This window comes from Ailuropoda melanoleuca, chromosome 8 (assembly GCF_002007445.2).
Source record: "Ailuropoda melanoleuca isolate Jingjing chromosome 8, ASM200744v2, whole genome shotgun sequence".
Classification (NCBI taxonomy): domain Eukaryota; kingdom Metazoa; phylum Chordata; class Mammalia; order Carnivora; family Ursidae; genus Ailuropoda; species Ailuropoda melanoleuca.
The window spans coordinates 64,810,711-64,824,539 of NC_048225.1; the positions used below are offsets into that span (position 1 = coordinate 64,810,711).

The window sequence follows — 13,829 nt, forward strand, 5'->3', positions numbered from 1 at the left end:
CAGTGAGGACCTCTTTTCCAAAAGCCCCTGGCAGACTTCCCCTCAAGCCTCATGGGCCAGAATTGGGCCACAGGCTTTGTCCTAACCTGTGTGCCAGCAAGGGGTATGGGGCCGCCACGGTTGGCTTAGATCAGTGCTGTTGGGTTATCAACCACCTGCCTCATGTGCGTGGAATCACCTGGGGAGCTTTAAACACCGCTGATGCCTGATGTCCCCCACCTCACGGTCTGCTTCCCTTGGGCTGGGATGTGCCCTGGGCATGAGGATTTTAAAAATCCCTCATGTATAGCCAAGATTTAGTACCACTGTCAGATTCCTCAGGATTCACCCTGAGTATGAGTTGAGGGTAGAGGAGTGGGGAAGGGGTGGATAGCAGGGAAAAAAGTGGGGTGTGGAAGATGAGGAACAGTTGCTGGACTGGCCAAGAAAAATAAAAATCTCCTCCCTAAAAGCAAAGTTTGTCCATTTATTCTTTTCCTCTTTTGGCAAACATTTATTGGGCTGCCACAATGTTCGGGAGATGAGAAATCAAAGGGCACTATTAGGGAATGAGGAAAGCTTATAGGTTAGATAAAATAGAAGTATACTCCTCTGGGTAGACACAACCCCAAGTCGTGGAGCTTGATTAGGGAATAGGAGGCTGGATTTCAGCCTTCATTCACTACCCCCCTCTCCCAGGCTGGGCATTCTGTGCAGTGTACAAACTCATTAACCGTACATGGAGGACTGAAGAATACAAAGACAAACAGAACATGGGTCCTGCCTGCTAGGATCAGTGTAAAAGAGAGAAACACACAGGTAAGCATGCCAACTGCTTCTGAGAGTCTGTCAAGTTTATCCGAGGTGGTCAAAGTCAGCCCAGGGCATCTAAACGTTCTATCATTAGAATAAATTGTTATGGCTTTTCAGGAGACAAACGCTTGTAATGTGGTCAGTCTACTTTCTAAGGAGAGCAAATAAAACATGTGCACATTCTTACATAATGCCCTCCTGCTAGCACTCATTATCAAGTTACTTGTCTTTAGAAATGTTTTTCTTTTAAAAACACACACACACATTTTCACAGTATTGTGTCACTTTCTTTCTCCTGCTCCAAGAGTCCCCTTCACGCGTGCATTTTTAGCCAAGAAGAGCCTGCGCTGTTCTGCGCCCAGAGCCAATGAGCCCCGGCCATGCGCCTCCCACTGCACGAGCTCTCAGCCAATGAAAGTCCTGCATTCTCCCTGGCTGGGTGGGTTCTGGAAAGAGGCTTGTTGCTCTGTGGTTTCTCTTTCTGCATCTGTTTTGTTTCTGGCCGGTGGTTCTGACCCACAATGGCCGGCTTCAGAAGTAATGGGGCTGGACCCGTGGCGGTATAACAAAGGGGAAGTATCCTGTTGGATTGCAACAGAGACTGAAGGGGCCCTCAAGGTAGCCGTCTGGTAGGGAAGATGGGCAGGGGATAAGGACTGCGGAGTCCTCGGCCTCGGGCAAGGAGATCATAAAACAGCAGCAGTCCAAGGAGCTGGCGGGAAGGAACTGTTCGCAGCACGTTCATGACCTCAGGGGGTGTGGAGAGCAAGGCTCAAGCAATCGCAGGTGGCTAAAGCCCCAAACACAAGTGGGGGCCTCCCCCAGCAGGGAGCACGCCCAGAAATGATCTGTCCAACGCTCTTATTTGCAGGAATGCTAAACAGAAAATGCACGCTCTCTTCAGGGTAGCCAGAATCAGTTGGCTAGCTAAGAGTCTGAAGAAAGAGGAGGAGGGAGAGGAGGAGGAGGAGTCCTAGAAGGGCACAGAGAAGCTGAGTTCTGACAGGGACTGAGGGAGCTGGTGAGGAAATCTGAAGAACCAGGTCAGCCTCGCAGGCCGGGGCTGCCCGAGCTCCAGCACATCACAGCCAGGTTTGTTAACAACGAGCCGAGGGACCTTAGGAGGGAGGAAAACGGGGGCCACTCGAGCAGTCCTGGTTTGGCCAGCGCCATGAAAGGATTTTTACACTGGCTGGGAGGCTGGACTAGATCTGGGATCCGTCAACATTTTGGGGTCAGGTGCCCTCCCGAGAACCCAAAGAAAGGTAAAAACCCTTCTTTTCCTCTGAAAAACTCCGATGTCCATTGGTTACTTATGGCAGCACAATAAATCACCTCAAGGACTTTGTGTATTATATGTAGGCTATATAGTGTATTGATGATATATTACATAGTTCATGTATTATGTATAGTATCTTATCGCACAGCTTCTGTGGGTCAGGGATTCGGAAGCAGCTTAGCTGGGTGTTTCTGGCTCATGATTCTGGGTGATTCATGGAAAGGCAAGTCATGATCTTGACCAGGGATGCAGTGGCTTTCAATGGGGGGGTGACTTTGTACCCTGGGGACATTGGTGATTGTCACCAAGGGGTGTATATGGGTGCTCTTGGCATCAGTGGGTGAAGACCAGGGGTGCTGTTAAACCTGCAGGGCCCAGGAGAGACACCCTCTGTCCCGCAGAAAAATTATCCAGCCCCAAATGTTTGTAGTGCCAAGGCTGAGAACCCTGATCCACAGGCCCGCCTGGGTCCGGCGGATCTCCTTCCGAGAGGTTTACTCCTGCGGCCGCCGAGGCTGCTGGCGTCCTCGCCGCCTGGCTGCTGGCTTCCCCCAGAGCAAACCGAGAGAGAGGGCAAGGAGGCAGCCACACTGCCTTTTAGGCCCTATTTTTCTAGAAGCAATTCACCGAATGCCGCCTACGTCGAAGGGAAGACAAAGTAGCTCTCGCTGTTCAAGGGGAAAATCATCAAAGAATTTGTGGACACGTTTTAAAACCAACACACCCACACACAACAGGAGTTTCCATGTTAAAGTTGAGGTGACCCAGATCTCTCGGGAGGTCCACGGAATCCCTGCGTTAAATACCCCGAGGCCCCGACCAGCCCCAACAACAGATGCGCTCTCACAACCTGTGAGCAGGAAATCCGCATGGACAGGTAAAAACGCCAAAACCAACCCCTGAGGGCCCTCCTCCAGCCCTGGCTGAAGCCCCAGCTTCCACGGCCGTCCCCTCCCTCCCCGGCTTCTGAGTTTCCAGCCGAGATCCTTGCCATTCACCGTGTGGCTCGGTTTTCTTCTAAAGCAGCAGAGGCGCTGAGCCCCTGGTGTTTGCGGATCCACGGCTGAGGCTTCCAGACGGCCCTCCTGGCTGACACGGGGCCGCAGGCCTGCCCCTGTGGCTAGGAGGCGGTTCTCGGGGTCTGGGCCCAGAGCCACTCACCCGTCGTCTGGCGCCTTATTCCATTTCAGCCCCGTAACTTACTTGCTTTCCATGAAATACAAACTATTTCCAAGACTTTAAAAAATATATATATTTTTTATTTATTTGAGAGAGAGAGAGAGCACGATTGGGGTGGGCAGACTCCCCACGGAGCAAGGAGTTCGACGAGGGGCCTGATCCCAGAATCCTGGGATCATGACCCGAGCTAAGGGAGCCGAAATGAGCTGAAGGCAGACGCTTAACTGACTGGGCCACCCAGGTGCCCCTCAAGATTTTCTACAAAATCATTTCTTTCTTTCTTTCCAAGATTTGATTTTTAAGTCATCTCCATACCCAGTGGGGGGCTCGAACTCACGACCCCGAGATCAAGAGTCGCACGCTCCGCTGACTGAGCCAGCCCGGCACCCCTGAAATCATTTCTTGCCAAGGATTTTCTCTTCAAAATGGAGAGGGAGGTGCTTCCAGGCTTCAGGAGGTAAGAAGGCTTCCTCCTTCTGGTGGATTGAGAGATCAAAGGGGTTACCTGCCCTGGGAATGCCTCAGCTGAGCACCTGCGGCAAAATACCAACAGAGCAGAGGGATTTAAACACACTGGGTCCAGGGTCTTTCCTGCCCCGGAGATGGGGAGATGGCCGACCTCACCCCCCACCCCGTCACCTTTGGCCCCAGCAGGGGCCGTGGAGAGAAGGGACTGGCTCAGGCACTGCCGCCCATCACCCAGCGAACCGGCGTCCATGCGAGGCACTGGCCAAGTGGCGTGTCTATGGACAGGCCTCTCTCCATGGCCTGGAACTGGGGGCACGGCTGAAAATGGACAAGGGGTCCACTGCGGGGGACCCAGGTGCCACCGCTGTCTCTCACACCAAGAGTCAAAGTCCTGTGTCCTTGCTGCAGGGCTCAGCCACTGCCCCGGGGCTCACCCAGGGCCCGGAGGGGTCACTGGACACACAGCACCCCTAAAAGGGGACGGACTGTGTTTTAAACCACCTTCTCAGGGGGGCATCTAGGACGGGCACTTGTGAAGGGGGCTTTGCTGGGGACCCCATCCTGGACGTCCTATTGCTCAGGCCCTGCACACCCTCGGCCAGGCTGGGCCGCAGGCTTCTCTCCTCCATGGGGGCCTCCACCTGCCCGCGCCCCCCGCCCCGTCTACGGCCCCTTGGGGGCTGAGGAGTTGGCTCAGAGGGCCCTGCCTCCCTCTTTCTTGCTCCTCTTAAGGGCAAACAAATCCACCCAATGTCTTGCCCATCATTATGCGAGCGGTACTGTTGACAGGGCCTATGTGGGGAAGTTCCCTCGGCCCCAGAAGCTCACCTGGTCTTACAGTGGGGACCCGCCCCTGTGCAGCTGTAGGGACAGCCCCAAATCAGCCAAAGAGCTCACCGATTCCCTCCCCTCGGGGTCCACCCAACTTCCCAGTCAGAAAAACCAGCCAGTCCTGCAGAAGTGCAGAAGAATCTGTCCAGTGGGCAGGGAGACCCCACCCCGGCGTGAGGCCTGGAGGAAGTGCTGTGGGGCACCGAGGCTGGTGGCCATCCTTCGGGCGCGCGCACTGGGGAGTAAGGGCCAGGAGCATCTTGGAGAGGCAGCCCTGGCCGGTGCAGAGGCGCCTGGGGGGCCAGCAGATGGAGGCCAGGCCTGGGGACCCCAGGAGAGCCACCATGGTGCCCGCAGGCCCCCCCCACAGTGACTTGTCTGGGGCCTGCCCTGGGGAAAACTCAGGAAAGATGAGGGGTGGGGGCACCCAGGACCAGGGCTCATCTATGGTCCGTAGCAGGGATAAGGAGAGTGCGGCCAGAAAGCAGAATCCCCAACCGTGTTAAAAACATTCATCGAGGGGCCCCTGGGTGGCTCAGTTGTTAAGCATCTGCCTTCGGCTCAGGTCATGATCTCAGGGTCCTGGGATCGAGTCCTACGTGGGGCTCCCTGCTCAGCGGGGAGCCTGCTTCTCCTGTCCCGCTCCCCCTGCTTGTGCTCTCTCTGTCAAATAGATAAATAAAATCTTAGAAAAAAAAATTCATCGTTTCTGTGACCTGATTGTAAAGGCTTCTTGTGACAAAAGAAACAAACAAACAAAAACCGTGAAAAACCCCAAAGAGAGAAATCCCTGCTACTTTTACATGTTGTGGTTTCCTTCTTCATCATTTTTTCTAGGCGTGTATCTTTTAAATTTTTTTCCTCACAGAATTGCATCATGCTGCATGACGCAGATTTTTAAAATGTAAGACACAGTATTGAAGAAATTTTAAAACTAATTTCAATTTTATTAGAATTAATACACGTCGATGGGCCGACAAGCAAGAGCAATGGTTGAAATGTTGGAACCCAATAACCATACCAGGCGCCGATCTAGGAACTTCACGCCTATTAATTCGTGAAAACGAGAGAAAAGAGACCCGTCTGTCCTTGGAACGACTCCAGGAGCAGGTGCCGCAGGCCCCACTTTCCAGATGAAGAAGACGAGGTGCACAGAGGTCAGTGAGCTGCCCCAGGGCTCACAGGTGGTCGAGCCAGGATCCAAGCCCAGGCAGCCTGGTGGGGACCACGCTCACCCCCAGGCGTGGGCTTGGGGGCTCCCTAGGTCAGGCCCTCCCCCCACTGTCAAGTAACGAGAGGGTCCACGCCAGGTCAGAATAACTCCTGCGTTTGCACAAAGCCACTGCCTGGGAGCCCAGGGGAAGGAAACAGGGGGCTCGAGAAGGAAATAGGGGGCTCAGGAAGGAAACAGAGGACTCGGGCTCTGTGGGAAACAGGAAAGGGGAGGGGGAGAGTCAGGAGCCGGTCTTCTCTCCCCCTTGAGGTGGGGTCATGTGGATTCTCTGGAAATCTGCCGGATACCTCTGTCCCCTTTGGTGATTCCCACGCGCTCATGACGCCGAGTCCAACCCGGCCACCCATGCTGGGTGTGCGTAATGATGGCTCTGCTCTGCTCTTCGCTGCTGAAGACAGAGGCCATTAGGACTGCTTAATCCATCGGTATTTAAAAATCAACTATAGGGGCGTCTGGGCGGCTCAGTCCGTGGAACGTCCGACTCTTGATCTGAACTCAGGTCTTGATCTCAGGGTCATGAGTTCAAGTCCCACGTTGGGCGCCATGCTGCGTGTGGAGCGTACTTAAAAAATATCAAAAAGATTAAAAATCAACTGTATTGAGGGGTCCTTAGTTACGATAAACTGCATCTATTTAAAGTGTACAACTCAGTGACTATGATGCCACAACTGGGGTACACAGCATCTCCATCACCCCCAGAAGCTGCTTTGGAGGTGCAATAATTCATTCTTTGTACATTGGTCTACACTGAGCACTGGTCATCAGCCACGGGCCTTGGGGTGGGTGAGGAGGGCTGTCACTTGGTCCACCCATCCAGTGGGATGTGTGTAGGGGTCAGGCAATGAAAGGCATGTCTAGAGTTTAGCCCTGACATGTACTTAGCTGTACGGCCTTGGGCAAGTCACTCAGCCACACTGGGCCTCAGTTTCCCAGGTTGGTGTGAGGGTAAAATTAAATGGTGTGCAGTGGATTGAANCCCAGGTTGGTGTGAGGGTAAAATTAAATGGTGTGCAGTGGATTGAAGTTCTGAAGGAGACTTTGCAACACAGTGGGCGTGCAGAGGGAACAGTCTGAGAAGAGTCCTGTGACTCTTAGAACCTCCAGCCAGGTCAGGGGTCAGTGCGTGGAGAGAAGTTGAAATTGTTTGAATCTCAGAGTCATCGTGGGGTGTGAAAGGCCATCTGTCTTTATGGAAGAGTCACACGGCCTGCCTGCAGGCTGTTCTTCTAGCGGCAGGAGAAAGATGCCCCTGCCGAACTACTTTATTTTTTTAAAGATTTTATTTATTTGTGAGTGCGAGAACATGAGTGAGAGAGAGAGAGAAGGAGCAGGAGGAGGGGCAGAGGGAGAGGGAGAAACAGGCTCCCCACTGAGCAGGGAGCCCGATGCCATGTGGGGCTCAGTCCCAGGACCCCGGGATCATGACCTGAGCCAAAGGCAGACACTTAACCCACTGAGCCACCCAGGTGCCCCTCACTGAACTATTTTATTTTTTTATTTTATTTTATTTTATTTTATTTTATTTTTTTAAAGATTTTATTTATTTATTTGACAGAGATAGAAACAGAGTGAGAGAGGGAACACAAGCAGGGGGAGCGGGAGAGGAAGAAGCAGGCTCACAGCAGAGGAGCCTGATGTGGGGCTTGATCCCAGAACGCCGGAATCACGTCCTGAACTGAAGGCAGACGCTTAACTGCTGTGCCACCCAGGCGCCCCTATTTTTTTATTTTATTTTATACTTGATTTCATTTTATTTATTTTTAAAGAGGCTCCACGCCCAACATGGGGTGGGGGTGGGGCTGAAACTCACAGCCTTGAGATCAAGAGTCACACGCTCCCTCCACGGGCCAGCCAGGCGCCCCTGCCAGCTGAACACTTTTGAAAGGGCAGCAGGAGACATAAATGGTTTTGATCACCTGTTGTGCTCGTCGGACATAACGTTGATAGGATGTGTTGTGTCAAGTGTCTGTTAGCTTGGCGGAGTGTCAGATGCATTCCCTTGGTTGTCACCGCAGGCCAGCTGCCTGGAGCCTGTCCCCGGTCCCTGCACAGGGCTGGTGCTGGAGGTGCCCGGGAAGACCCCGCTGTGGCTCCCTTGGGGCTCCATCCTGCCCCCAGAAAGTCCCCAGCCCCTCCCAGAGGTCTTCACAGCCCGTTCCTGCCGTGCCCATGGCTGGCCGCCGCAGTGGCCTGGGATCACCACCAGTACAACGTGGAAACCAGGCACTGCTCAGCCAAAGGGTTTCCACTCCCGACAAGCAGGGCAGGACCATCCGCGGGGCAAGGACATGGGGGCTCCCAGCAAAAAACCAAGCTAAAGAGGGAGATAGAAGCTTAGTTGTGCCAGGGGTGTCTGTCAGTGACCTTGGCAATGTCATGGAAGCCCAACGGGTGTGCGAGGTCAGCACCAAGGACCGCCACGCAACCTGTTCTGAGCTCTGTCTCTATTTCTGTGGTTTACAACCTCACCGAAGTCACAGCTCGGGCAGCCGAGGGAGACTTGGTGATTCCCCAGAGCTGTGGTCTGGGGAGCGCTGCACCCACGAGCGCACTCCCAGGGAGGGTCGCACACGCGGCCACCATGCTCCGCCCCGTGTTCCTCGCTGCGAGAACCCGCCTCGCCCTCACACGGGCTGCAAACCCCATCATTCCCGTCCAACCTCCTTGTAGCCGGGGGCCCGGGCCTGGCTCCCCACCCCGGCCACCGAGATCGGTCTCCTGGGAGCCATAGAGAAAAGTCGCTGCTTTTTGTGTTTTGGTTTTTTTCCTGTTAAAAAGAGACGGATGAGGGGACAACCCTCTTCTTTCCTGCTTTTGCATGGGGGGTTGTTAGGGGTCTAGCTGCCACCTTGGCCCAGTGAAGGGGTAGCCGAGAGAAATGCGGGGCGGAGTTCATCCAGGCACCGCCCACTTCCTGATACAGACAAGAGCTGACGTCAGGGGCGCGGTCCTTCCTTCTCAGCCGAAAGCTGCCGCACCAGGGAGGATTCCCCGACGGCCAGGAAGCCTCTTCTGAGTCCGCACACCCAGCGCAGGACACCGTGAACTAGAGCCCGGTCTCCTCATCGTGCCGATGTCCGCTCGGGTCCTCGCCTTCCTTCAGTGACTGGTCAGCAGCAGAGAGAGAGGCCAAGGCAGCCGGAACATAGGTCTCGAAGCCACGCTGGGCTGGCTCTGGGGGAGTTTGTGCGAAGGGCAGTCTGCAAAGATGGGGGCTGACAGGTAAGAAATGTCACGCTGGAAAATCTTTTTAAAGATTTTGTTTATTTGTCAGCGAGAGAGAGAGGGAGCACGAGTGGGGGGAAGAGGGAGAAGCAGGCTCCCCGCTGAGCAAGGAGCCCGATGCGGGGCTTGATCCCAAGACCCTGGGATCATGACCTGAGCTGAAGGCAGACGCTTCACCGCCGGAGCCACCCAGGCGCCCCCAAACCAGCTCAGTCCTAACCTGCATTGGGCACTTGGGTGGTGTCTGCTGCTTCTGTGAGCCCCAGTTCCCACATCTGTCGACTTCACACTGGGTCGTCCCCACGTTCTCGCTGGCACGCGTGCCTGATGACTTCCAACCCAGCCTTCCACAGCATCAAAATGCAGCCCATCCACCAGGACTGGTCCCGACCGGGGGCTGGTGAGCTAAGAAGCCAGCTTTCTTCTTTCATTCTGGCAAAGAGAGCAGGAAAGCCAGGGTGCCCGGGACATCGAGGACCTGCACCTGCCTGTTATCACCCTCCCCTCACCCCGTCAGCACTCAGTCTCCTGGGTCATCCCTGGCACTGCCCCAGTCTTCACTGCCTGCTAGCTCTGTAGTTTGGGCTCTTGCTGGTTCAGAGAAACAAAATCGTCTAAACAGTGTATTTCTGGAATGCCTGTAAAGTGCTAGGCAGACACACGGATCACAACAACTCAGAGCTTTGTTCCTGGCTCCAAACCAAAGCTGCACACTGGCTTATTGAAATCTAAAGGCCCAGCCTGGTGCCTGGGTGAGCACCGCATGGCTAAAATTAGCCTGGCCATCTGCTGAAGCCGCAGCTGGGCTATTCTGAGCCCCAGCAGGCCCGCCTGGAAGTGGGGCTGGGCCTTGGCGGGGGCACTGTTGGAGTCTGGTCCCTTCAGACCGAGTGGATAATGGGGGGGTTGCCGGGGGGCATGGGAGGACGAGGCCACACTGGGCAGGAAGGCCCGTGTCCTCGCGAGGTCTCGCGGGATTGGAGGGGGGCACATGCTCCCTTTTCAGCCCTGGGCTCTTCTTCCCGAGACCGTCCAGCTCCCCATCCCAAGCACAAGATTGGTGTCTTTGTCCCGGTCCCTCATTTCCCCCTTTTCGTCTGGAAATCCTGTTTGGACTCATACCCCAGCTATGGCTGTAATTTATGGAGGGCATATCAAGGTCAGGGGCCACACGAAGTATTTTGCAGGGATTAGCACACACATTCTTAAAACAACTCAAAGGGGGGGGCGCCCCAGCTGGCTCAGTTGGTAGAGCGTTTGGCTCTTGACCTCGGGGTTGTGAGTTCGAGCCCCATGCTGGGTGTAGAGATGACTTAAAAATAAAATCTTCCAACGGACAAACAACTCAAAGAGGTAGGTATGAAAAATTTCAGGGATCATGAATGGCTCGATTCATCTTTTTGGTCAATGAAGAAGAGGCCTGGTTGAAAGGGCCAGATAGGGGCTGTGGCTCGGGCGACCCCAGGCGTACGGGGCTCGTCCGCTTTGGTCTCTGACCTCTACTTTCCCCACGCGGAGCCCACCGCTGGTTCTGCAAGAGTAGCCCTCTGAGTTCAGAATGCACTAAGCTAGGAGGGGAGCAATCTGGGGGTACGGACATAACCTACACATTTAAAAAAATATTTTATTTATTTATTAGAGAGAGAGAGAGAACAAGTGGGGGGAGGGGCAGAGGCAGAAGACTCCCCGAAGCTGGACTCGATCCCAGGACCTTGGGATCATGACCTGAGCCGAAGGCAGACGCTTCACCGACTGAGCCACTCAGGCGCCCTAACCTAGACATTTATAGATACTCCACAGACAAGAGCCCAGTCGTATATTCGCAGCCACTGGAACCCACTATCACACACACCAGGCTCGGGTCCCGATGGGCTGCTTCAGCCCTCATTCCCACAGCTGGCCGGAGAACTGCCAGCCTACAACTCCCTTCCGCTATCCGTTCCCCGTTCCCCTGCCCTCGGTCAGGACTTCAGCCAATCAGCGCTTCACCCCCGAGGGCCCGAGCCCTCAACAGTCCTGCATGTCACTGCTGGGGGCTGCTGGCTCCAATTAACTATTCTGTTGGACAGGGTAGTGCTAGGAGGAGCTCCTGAGTCTAGGGGGTGCTCCCGAGTCTAGGAGGTGCTCATGAGTGGTAGAAGGTGCTCCCGAGTCTGGGGGGTGCTCCCGAGTCTGGGGGGTGCTCCCGAGTCTGGGGGGTGCTCCCGAGTCCTAGGGGGTGCTCCCGAGTCTGGGAGGTGCTCACCTCCATGGCACAGCCTCCCCCTCGGGAGTCAGTAAACTACCCCCTTTTTCTGCCGTGGGCACAGCGGCCTCTAAGCAGCCCCAGCCAGCCAGGCAGCGGCCTCTCCTTGCATTCGATGGAACTGCTGTTGTGTCCCCAAGGGGAGACATGTCTCCCTCAGGGCCTTAGACCTCCAAACCAGCAGAGCTCCAGTGTGGGAAGCAAACGGCAAGTGGGTATCAGATGTGGTCACGGTGAGGACTGCTACCCCCAACTCCTTGGTCTTCAGACCCACGCACCATGGCCGTGGGGGATGGCGACATCCAGCGCCCTCAGGCTTACAGCGTGTACTGGGTCCTATGAGGTGCAACCACCTCCCTCCAGGCCATCACTGCTGGCACCACGAGGAGCCACGCGTCCTTTCAGTTAGGTCACTTGTGGCAGAACCAGTGACGTGCCCATTTCCTCCGTGAGCCCCCGGGACGCGGGCCACCACCGCCCCCCAGTCCGGCGTCAGACAACCTCCTTTACACAAGGGCCCTGTCACCCGGGAGCATTTACAGGCCACGGTTCCTTTTCACTTTTCAAAGTGAGTCTCCAAACATGTCTTCTTGTAACCTACTTCAGACAGCCCCGCGCTGCTCTCCCCGGACCCGGAGGCCTATCAGCCTCAAGCAAGTTGTGATCAGAAGGCTGTGTATCATTCCTTAAAAAACCCCACAAACCCATCTTCTGGGACTTGGAACAATTTAAGGGAAGGGAAGTGACACCACCTCGGGACATCATGAAACCCCTGAGGAATCTCGGTGACCAATATTGGAGTGTCACAGGAGCTAGCTGACAGGTCCTAGAGAAGCCGTTCCTGAGACCCAGGCCTCCAGTGCCGGGCAGGCGGTGCTGGGAGAAGGCGGACGGACCACGCACTGGCCAGGCCGCCAGTGAGGACACTAACTGATGGGGCAGGAGGGGGGACAGCCCGCGGGCACAGCGCCGGGACATCATCAGGGCAGCTCTCCGCCTCCAGAGGGTGACGCCCTGCGGGGGGTAAGGCAGAGCGGCCAACACGAATCCGCCAGCTGCTGCCCTGGGGAGACAGGGACGGGCACAGCCTCTGCCTCCAGCGCCCGAGACCACGCACGCGGGCCCCCGAGGGACCTGCACGGTCAGCACAGGTCCCCAGGCCCCCCTGCTGGGGTTTCTGTGAATGGCTTAAAAAAAAATTAAAATTACCAGGATGCATTTCAGCTACGCCCTAGGGATAGAACTTGACTTCAAGTGAGGAAAGAAACTCCAAATATAAATATTGAAGCATCGTATGGTAGATTCCCTTTTAGAAGATGTGAATTCAGAAATGCGAATCTCTTTAAGACATCAGTTGTGATGACAGGGAACCCGTTGAGCAATCACTCCAACCTAAAAATACTTTGTTTAATCAAGGACTGCGAGGGTGATTGCCTTTCTCTGCGCCAAGGACGGTGAATACAGAACATTCCAGATCCAGGAAGCCTGAGCCTTGCTGACTGGCTGATCAGGAGCCTGTCTCAGGTCAAAGGCACCAGGGACGAGTTCAGGACACTGGGGAAAGGCAAGGACGCCGCTGCCACCAGGTGGAGTCCTGAAATCAGACACTTGACCTTGGGCCCCTACCGGTGCCATCACTCAGAGCAGCTCAACTCTGAGAACACCTGCCTGCTTCTCTCTCCCGTCAGGAATGCCGGCTGCCCCACTTCCCTCACCAAAACCCCCACATAACTACCTTTCAGGTTTCAGCTATGGGCTCACTGTGCCGCGACCATGTGGCCCATGTGACCCAGCGGTCACCCTGCTGTCCGAGTCAGCCGACAGGACCTCCACTGGCACAACATACCTGGTGACCAGAGAAGTCCGTGTGCCTCCTGGCGTCTGGTTTTCTGCCGCCCAGACAGGCACTCCCACTGGCAATGCCCTTTGCTGCCGGACATTCTGGGGACCCACAAATACAGGCGCCAACAGCCCCCTGCCATCTTTGTGGACCTCGTACCGTGAGGTGAACGGGATCCACCATCAGAATGAGGCCAAACACAATACAGAAATGGAGAAACCATTTCCATTTAATCGAGAACAACTATGAGTTTTTGGGAGTATTAGCGATACTGTTTTTATCTGGAAGACAAAACTGCTCATGGGCAATTTGGGAATTTCAAATGCAACTTTTAATTCACTGCACTGCGTTATTCTGAGGGCTTCCACAACCAAGAGTGTCCAGAAGAGGAAAGCACTTTAAGTGAGAAACTGTTAATATTCCTCCTTCTGGTCTCCCCACAGAACTCACACAAAAGCAGCTCAAAAAAGGGACAATAAATGCAAAATAAAAAAAGAAAATCTAAGTAGTATGAAATTAGTTTTTTATTTTTACCTCAAAATAAATGCTTAACATTTTTCCAAAACTGCAACTGAAGGTGAGCACGTAGAAAGAAGGTGGACGTCGGCCCTCCCTTCCCCAGGAAGCCAGTAAGGCAGGCAGCCGTTCTGCCGTGCGCAGCTCCCCCGTGGACTAGTCTAGACACCCCCCGCCCCCACGCCACCTCTATTGTCAGTCGTCCCCATCAGGTGCTGGC

At 54.8% G+C, this 13,829-nt stretch overlaps 1 long non-coding RNA gene across 3 annotated transcripts; it reads left to right on the forward strand.

Annotated features, from left to right (window-relative positions):
- The first annotated feature begins 349 nt into the window (after positions 1-349).
- Positions 350-13,598, forward strand: LOC109490758. Of its 3 annotated transcripts, XR_002144144.2 has the most exons (5): positions 350-2,948; positions 3,540-3,707; positions 5,503-5,706; positions 8,746-9,005; positions 12,670-13,598. It is a non-coding gene; the product is annotated as an uncharacterized LOC109490758 (long non-coding RNA). The 3 variants fall into 3 exon arrangements; XR_004627221.1 differs by having other exon boundaries at positions 8,746-13,598; XR_004627222.1 differs by having other exon boundaries at positions 350-2,057; positions 8,746-13,598.
- The last annotated feature ends 231 nt before the right edge of the window (positions 13,599-13,829 follow it).